The sequence below is a fragment of the Vulpes vulpes genome, chromosome 12 (genome assembly GCF_048418805.1).
Source record: "Vulpes vulpes isolate BD-2025 chromosome 12, VulVul3, whole genome shotgun sequence".
NCBI lineage: Eukaryota > Metazoa > Chordata > Mammalia > Carnivora > Canidae > Vulpes > Vulpes vulpes.
This window is the reverse complement of record NC_132791.1, coordinates 130732731-130741658: the sequence shown is the minus strand read 5'-3', so window position 1 is coordinate 130741658 and position 8928 is coordinate 130732731.

The following is an 8928-nucleotide window of genomic DNA, read 5'->3' as shown; positions in this document are numbered from 1 at the left end:
AAATAAAACCAGGAATTCGGCCTGAGATTTAAAGAGAGACCAGCTGGAACGCTACAGTGAGAAGAGTTCGCGCCTCTATCAAGGTAGGAAGACGGGGAAAAAGAAATAAAGGAACAAAAGGCCTCCAAGGGGGAGGGGCCCCGCGAGGAGCCGGGCTGAGGCCGGGGCGAGTGTCCCCAGGACAGGAGAGCCCCGTCCGGGAGGAGCAGGAGCTGCACCAACCTTCCCCGCGGAAAGGGGCTCGAGGGAGTTAGAGCAGGACCCAGGAGGGCGGGGATGCCCTCGGGCTCCCTGGGACACTAACAGGCACCTGCACCCTGGGAGAGTGCGCCGAGCTCCCTAAGGGCTGCAGCGCGCACGGCGGGACCCGGAGCAGCTCGGAGGGGCTCGGGCGGCGGCTCCGCGGAGGGGGCTGCGGGGCGGGAGCGAATCCAACAGCGCAGGCCCCGGAGCACAGGGCGCCGGGACACAGCCCAGGATCCGGCCTCCCCCGGGACAGGCAGAGGCCGGGAGGGCCCAGGACAGCAAGGACGCTCCTGCCGGGAGCTGAGCAGATCAGCGGCCCCGCCCCGGAGCCTCCAGGCCCTGCAGACGGAGAGCCCCGGAGTTACTGCGGGAGCTGACTCCAGGGTCCCAGAGCTGCCGCCCCACTGTGGCTGTTCGTCCTGGGGCCTCACGGGGTAAACAACCCCCACTGAGCCCTGCACCAGGCAGGGGCAGAGCAGCTCCCCCAAGTGCTAACACCTGAAAATCAGCACAGCAGGCCCCTCCCCCAGAAGACCAGCGAGACGGACCAGTTCCAGGGGAAGACAAGGGACTTAAAGTACACAGAATCAGAAGATACTCCCCCGTGTTTTGTGTGTGTGTGTGTGTGTGTGTGTGTGTGTGTGTGTGCTTTTTTTTCTTTCTTTCTTCTTGATTTCTGATTGCTTCCCCCACCCCACCCCCCCTTTTTTTTTCTTTTTTCTCCTTTCTTTCTTTTTCTTTTTCTTCTCTTTTTCCCCGTTTTTTTCTTCTTTCTCTTTTTTCTTTTTCTCTTTTCTTTCCTTCTCTCTCTTTTTCTCCTTTTCCCAATAAAACTTGTTTTAGGCCACTCTGCACTGAGCAAAATGACTAGAAGGAAAACCTCACCTCAAAAAAAAGAATCAGAAACAGCCCTCTCTCCCACAGAGTTACAAAATATGGATTACAATTCAATGTCAGAAAGCCAATTCAGAAGCACTATTATACAGCTACTGGTGGCTCTAGAAAAAACCATAAAGGACTCAAGAGACTTCATGACTGCAGAATTTAGATCCAATCAGGCAGAAATTAAAAATGAATTAAATGAGATGCAAGCCAAGCTAGAAGTCCTAACGACAAGGCTTGACAAGGTGGAAGAACGAGTGAGTGACATAGAAGACAAGTTGATGGCAAAGAGGGAAACTGAGGAAAGAAGAGACAGGCAATTAAAAGACCATGAGGATAGATTAAGGGAAATAAATGACAGCCTGAGGAAGAAAAACCTACGTTTAATTGGGGTTCCTGAGGGCGCCGAAAGGGCCAGAGGGCCAGAATATGTATTTGAACAAATGCTAGCTGAAAACTTTCCTAATCTGGGAAGGGAAACAGGCATTCAGATCCAGGAAATAGAGAGATCCCCCCCTAAAATCAACAAAAACCGTTCAACACCTCGACATTTAATAGTGAAGCTTGCAAATTCCAAAGATAAGGAGAAGATCCTTAAAGCAGCAAGAGAAAAAAAGTCCCTGACTTTTATGGGGAGGAATATTAGGGTAACAGCAGACCTCTCCACAGAGACCTGGCAGGCCAGAAAGGGCTGGCAGGATATATTCAGGGTCCTAAATGAAAAGAACATGCAACCAAGAATACTTTATCCAGCAAGGCTCTCATTCAAAATGGAAGGAGAGATAAAGAGCTTCCAAGATAGGCAGGAACTGAAAGAATATGTAACCTCCAAACCAGCTCTGCAAGAAATTTTAAGGGGGACTCTTAAAATTCCCCTTTAAGAAGAAGTTCAGTGGAACAATCCACAAAAACAAGGACTGAATAGATATGTTGACACTAAACTCATATTTATCAATAGTAACTCTGAACGTGAACGGGCTTAATGACCCCATCAAAAGGCACAGGGTTTCAGACTGGATAAAAAAGCAGGACCCATCTATTTGCTGTCTACAAGAGACTCATTTTAGACAGAAGGACACTTACAACCTGAAAATAAAAGGTTGGAGAACCATTTACCATTCAAATGGTCCTCAAAAGAAAGCAGGGGTAGCCATCCTTATATCAGATAAACTAAAATTTACCCCGAAGACTATAGTGAGAGATGAAGAGGGACACTATCTCATACTCAAAGGATCTATCCAACAAGAGGACTTAACAATCCTCAATATATATGCCCCAAATGTGGGAGCTGCCAAATATTTAAACCAATTAATAACCAAACTGAATAAATACTTTGATAATAATACACTTATACTTGGTGACTTCAATCTAGCTCTCTCTATACTAGATAGGTCTTCTAAGCACAACATCTCCAAAGAAACGAGAGCTTTAAATGATACACTGGACCAGATGGATTTCACAGATATCTACAGAACTTTACATCCAAACTCAACTGAATACACATTCTTCTCAAGTGCACATGGAACTTTCTCCAGAATAGACCACATACTGGGTCACAAATCGGGTCTGAACCGATACCAAAAGATCGGGATAGTCCCCTGTATATTCTCAGACCATAATGCCTTGAAATTAGAACTTAATCACAACAAGAAGTTTGGAAGGACCACAAACACGTGGAGGTTAAGGACCATCCTGCTAAAAGATGAAAAGGTCAACCAGGAAATTAAGGAAGAATTAAAAAGATTCATGGAAACTAATGAGAACAAAGATACAACCGTTCAAAATCTTTGAGATGCAGCAAAAGCAGTCCTGAGGGGGAAATACATCGCAATACAAGCATCCATTCAAAAACTGGAAAGATCTCAAATTCAAAAGCTAACCTTACACATAAAGGAACTAGAGAAAAAGCAACAAATAGACCCCACCCCCAGCAGAAGAAGACAGTTAATTAAAATTCGAGCAGAACTCAATGATATCGAGACCAAAAGAACTGTGGAACAGATCAACAGAACCAGGAGTTGGTTCTTTGAAAGAATGAATAAGATAGATAAACCATTAGCCAACCTTATTAAAAAGAAGAGAGAGAAGACTCAAATTAATAAAATCATGAATGAGAAAGGAGAGATCACTACCAACATCAAGGAAATACAAACGATTTTAAAAACATATTATGAACAGCTGTACGCCAATAAATTAGGAAATCTAGAAGAAATGGACGCATTCCTGGAAAGCCAAAAACTACCAAAACTGGAGCAGGAAGAAATAGAAAACCTGAACAGGCCAATAACCAGGGAGGAAATTGAAGCAGTCATCAAAAACCTCCGAAGACAGAAGAGTCCAGGGCCAGATGGCTTCCCAGGGGAATTCTATCAAACGTTTAAAGAAGAAATCATACCTATTCTACTAAAGCTGTTTGGAAAGATAGTAAGAGATGGAGTACTTCCAAATTCGTTCTATGAGGCCAGCATCACCTTAATTCCGAAACCAGACAAAGACCCCACCAAAAAGGAGAATTACAGACCAATATCCCTGATGAACATGGATGCAAAAATTCTCAACAAGATACTAGCCAATAGGATCCAACAACACATTAAGAAAATTATTCACCATGACCAAGTAGGATTTATCCCTGGGACACAAGGCTGGTTCAACACTCATAAAACCATCAATGTGATTCATCATATCAGCAAGAGAAAAACCAAGAACCATATGATCCTCTCATTAGATGCAGAGAAAGCATTTGACAAAATACAGCATCCATTCCTGATCAAAACCCTTCAGAGTGTTGGGATAGAGGGAACTTTCCTCGACATCTTAAAAGCCATTTACGAAAAGCCCACAGCAAATATCATTCTCAATGGGGAAGCACTGGGAGCCTTTCCCCTAAGATCAGGAACAAGACAGGGATGTCCACTCTCACCACTGCTGTTCAACATAGTTCTGGAAGTCCTCGCCTCAGCAATCAGACAGCAAAAAGACATTAAAGGCATTCAAATTGGCAAAGAAGAAGTCAAACTCTCCCTCTTCGCCGATGACATGATACTCTACATAGAAAACCCAAAAGCCTCCACCCCAAGATTGCTAGAACTCATACAGCAATTTGGTAGCGTGGCAGGATACAAAATCAATGCCCAGAAATCAATGGCATTTCTATACACTAACAATGAGACTGAAGAAAGAGAAATTAAGGAGTCAATCCCATTTACAATTGCACCCAAAAGCATAAGATACCTAGGAATAAACCTAACCAAAGAGGTAAAAGATCTATACCCTAAAAACTATAGAACACTTCTGAAAGAAATTGAGGAAGACACAAAGAGATGGAAAAATATTCCATGCTCATGGATTGGCAGAATTAATACTGTGAAAATGTCAATGTTACCCAGGGCAATTTACACGTTTAATGCAATCCCTATCAAAATACCATGGACTTTCTTCAGAGAGTTGGAACAAATTATTTTAAGATTTGTGTGGAATCAGAAAAGACCCCGAATAGCCAGGGGAATTTTAAAAAAGAAAACCATAGCTGGGGGCATCACAATGCCAGATTTCAGTTTGTTTTGTTTTTCATTGTTTTTATTGAAGTTCAATTTGCCACTATATAGTATAAGACCCAGTGCTCATCCCGTCAAGTGCCCTCCTCAGTGCTTGTCACCCAGTCACCCCAACCCTCTGCCTTCCTCCCCTTCCACAAACCTTTCCTTTTTAAATATGCCTACTAGAAAACTTAAAATCACATAGGTAGTTTGCATTATATTTCTACTGAACAACTCAATCTATACCACCCCGTCTTTCAATTATATAATATTCTGTGCTAATTATATAATAACTTCAGCTAGTTTATTTTCCTTATGTCTACAGCATGCTTCTTTGGAGCAGGTGCCTACAATCTATACAGAACCTGGAAAAGTTTAATATGAATACAAATAAATATGTTTGATTTATTGTAAAAAAAATAAAAAATAAAAAATAAAACCAATTAAAAGATTTTTTAAAAGTACAGATGCAAATGCATTAGAGTTTATAACTATGCTCTCAAATCTAAATTTTTACTGAAATTATAAAATGGACATTTCCAAAGTGGGAATTTTACCTTCTTGAGTAGAAACGTATCAGTATGAAAGTAACAAGAGGATTGAGGTAAATGGTTGTGGGAGAATTAAGGCAGGATTCACCGAATATGTCATTTTTTTGACATGCTAGCTCAGGGTATAGCTGCAGGGTTTGGGCAGGTGTATGCACGCTTCTCCCTCTGTGTTTCCAGGAGGGAGGGAGAGATGAGAGACAGTTACAGCCAAACATATCTGAGAGGAATGTACTTCCTCTAGTGCTGGATGCACACCATTTGTCAGAACCATTCCCAGGAAAGCAAGCAAGCAACAGAATGCCTGAGTATGTGTCCCAACCTGAGGTGGGAGAGCAGCGAGGTCTAGCAGAGCTCTGAGGAGACCCAGGCCTGTGTGCAACTGCTGGAGGAGGAGACCCAAGTCTGCGTGCACGTGCTTGAGCACAAGTCCTCCCCATGGCATATCCAGGGGCAGCAGGGTCAGGGTTCCATGGACGTGAAGCTCTGGAGGCCCCTGGGCTGAGCATCCTGTGTGGAGTGGTTTTACTCACTGCACCAGGACTTCGGGATACATCTCATCAAAATGAAAACATAACCCCTTTTACTGCCACGGTAGGGAAAGATCCATTATGTACTGACCACTCGAAAGAAAACAAAAAGCCTATGTGCCAGGAAAAATGACTTTATCTGACAATAAAGATCCTCACCCTGTAATAATGGCTAACGTTTTTGAAAGCTTCTGTCAAGATGTTGTCCATGCTGTGTATATGCAGGATCTCCTCGACTGCCAGCGACCAAGAGGCCAAGCACTGTGTGGGGACCATGCTACAGACAGAGGCCCAAGGTCACAGAGACAGGACAGGGCAAGGTGAGACCAAAGTCGGCCTGACCTGTGCAGGTGTGCAGCTGGCTCTCAGCACAGCAGAAGCCTCCAGGTGACGTAGAGTACGGGCCTATCCACAGGATCAAACACTTTTGCAAAGTTAAGTTGTTTGGATGGAGAATTGTTTAATTAACTGCATGAGTACTCAGGGTGGGTTGACACTGGAGTCTGATTCCTGCAGTTGTTGTAGGTCACACTTGGAATATTCCAGGCACCTGTGTCGTCTTTCACCCTAAAGGCACCAGGTGGTTACCTGCTAACCAGATGGCAAATAAAACTCCTTTACCTCTTTGGTGCAGGTGAGAAAGGAAGGGCAGGAATGATCCAGTCTTGGGTTCCTATCATCCCCCAGGGGCTCACCGGGGAAATATGAGGGAGATCTGCATTATCCCCTGAGATCCCCTCTCCTTATCTGGCAGAGCGTCTCTGTCCCTAGGCATTGGCCAGCCAAGCAGTCTGTGTGCATTTTGCTTTGCAGGCTTGGAGGGACTGCAGGAAATGATGGCATCCCAGCACCTTGAGCCCTGGTACCTGCTCGTGTGCTAAGGATGTATTAGAAGCATTGGCCTGGGCAGGCACCTGCAGGGCTGTGGGGACACTGAGTGCCTTCCAGAGCTCAGTGTCTGCAGAAAGGACTACGCCCTCAGCGGTGCTGGGACTGACTTGGCTGCAGAGGAGCACAGTGGGGAAACAGCACAGCTGTTTTCTCAGCTCTGCTGGGAAAATCAGAACACAGGCTCACCAGGCAGGGAGAAGTGCGCGAAGCACGGTCAGGGACCTCAGGGATCTCAGCAGGCCTGAGGAGGCAGAAACCCAGGCCAGAGCTCTCCAGGGGCCTCCTGCACCCAGTCAGCCGCTGGAAGTCCCTGCCTGCCATAATCAGTTGTGAAACTGGGTCAGTTAGTATTAGACTGGTTTGTCCCCAATTTTTTTTTTAAATAATGTGATATACTGCCCTCCAGCGGCTACAAAACAATGGACTTTGTATCACAAGCGACACCAGCAACTTTTACTCTTTAAAAAGACGGGTTTAGACACATGAAAAGATGCTCCACATCACTCATCATCAGGGAAGCACAAATCAAAACCACAATGAGATCCCACCTCACACCTGTCAGAATGGCTAAAATTAACAAGACAGGAAACAACAAATGTCGGAGAGGATGTGGAGAAAAGGGAACCCTCTTACACTGTTGGTGGGAATGTGAACTGGTGCAGACACTCTGGAAAACTGTGTGGAGGTTCCTCAGAAAGTTAAAAATAGACCTGCCCTACGACCCAGCAATTGCACTGCTGGGGATTTACCCCAAGGGATACAAGCATAGTGATTTGAAGAGACAACTATACCACCTGTGTTTGTAGCAGCAATGTCCACAGTAGCCAAACGGTGGATTCAGCCCAGATGTCCATGAACAGATGAATGGATAAAGAAGATGTGGTGTGTATACAATGGAATATTACTCAGCCATCAGAAAGGATGAAATCTTACCATTTGCAATGACCTGAATGGCTCTAAAGAGTATTGTGCTAAATGAAATAAGTCAGAGAAAGACAAACACCATATGGTCTCACTCATATGTGGAATTTAAGGAAAAAACAAAGAAAAAAAGACAAAAAAAAAAAGACTCTGAACTACAGAGAACACACTGCTGGTCACCAGAGGCGGGAGGAAGTGTGGGGAACAGATGATGGAGATGAGGGAGTGCACCTGTCCTGACGAGCACCCGGTGAGGTAGGGAAGTGCTGAGTCATCACTCATCATCAGGGATGAGCAGAACCACTGTATGTACACCTGAAACTAATATTACAGTGTATGTTAACTCACTGGAATTAAAGTAAAAAACTTTTTAAAAAGCCAATGCTGGTTGTTTTCATGTCTTATGAAATACTGTACATAACACCTCGGTGAACATGGGGTGCAAGTGTCTTCCAGAGAGCAGTTTCGTTTACTTTAGATTAAATTCCCAGAAGTGGAATTGCTGGATCACCATGGTAGTTCTATTTTTAATTTTGAGGGGGAATTTGAAAGTTGCTTGGGTGTTAACTTATTGTAGTAATCATTTTGCAGTACAGATGTATATCACATCATTATGTCATACACCTAAAACAAACACAGTGTTATATTCTAATTATATCTCAATTTTTTTAAATGCTGATTATAGCCAATAAGATATATTCACTCGCTAATAGCTTGCCACCCAGTCTGAAAATCAGTGGTCTCTGACAACATGTTTCATTTTAATATATCATTATAGAGTATGGTTCATGACATATGGTTCATTCACTCTGAAAGTAGAAATGTTGTAACTTTGTCTCAAATAGTAAGTTTAGGTAAGTGTAAAATACAAATATAATTCCTCATACACTAATACTAATAATTAAACCAAGTAAATATATTTTCTAATTTATATGCATTTCACATGTATTATCCACACAGTCTCTCCTGCAAACCTCTCTACTTTTATTCTTCTGAGTTATAGAGTGAATTTCATCATTTAAGGATAGCAAGATGTACATTGTAATAAAGCTTATGGTTGTAATAGGAAATTTTAATAAAACACTCTACATGACAATAGGGAAATTGTTAAATTGCATATACTCACATGATGACCATTATGCAATCATTAAAATCATGTTTTTAAAGAATACTTAATGAACCAGTGAAATAGCAATGATGAAGTGGAAAGAGAAGGTATGGAGTCCACAATCAGTATCTGAACTATGGGAGCAAACACAGAGAAAGCCAGGAAATTCATGCAACAAGGCACTGGCCAAAACGGTAGCAGGACTTTGGGGGATCTTTACTTTATCTTAACAAGTTTTTATATATTTTTCACAGCATGTATTTTGT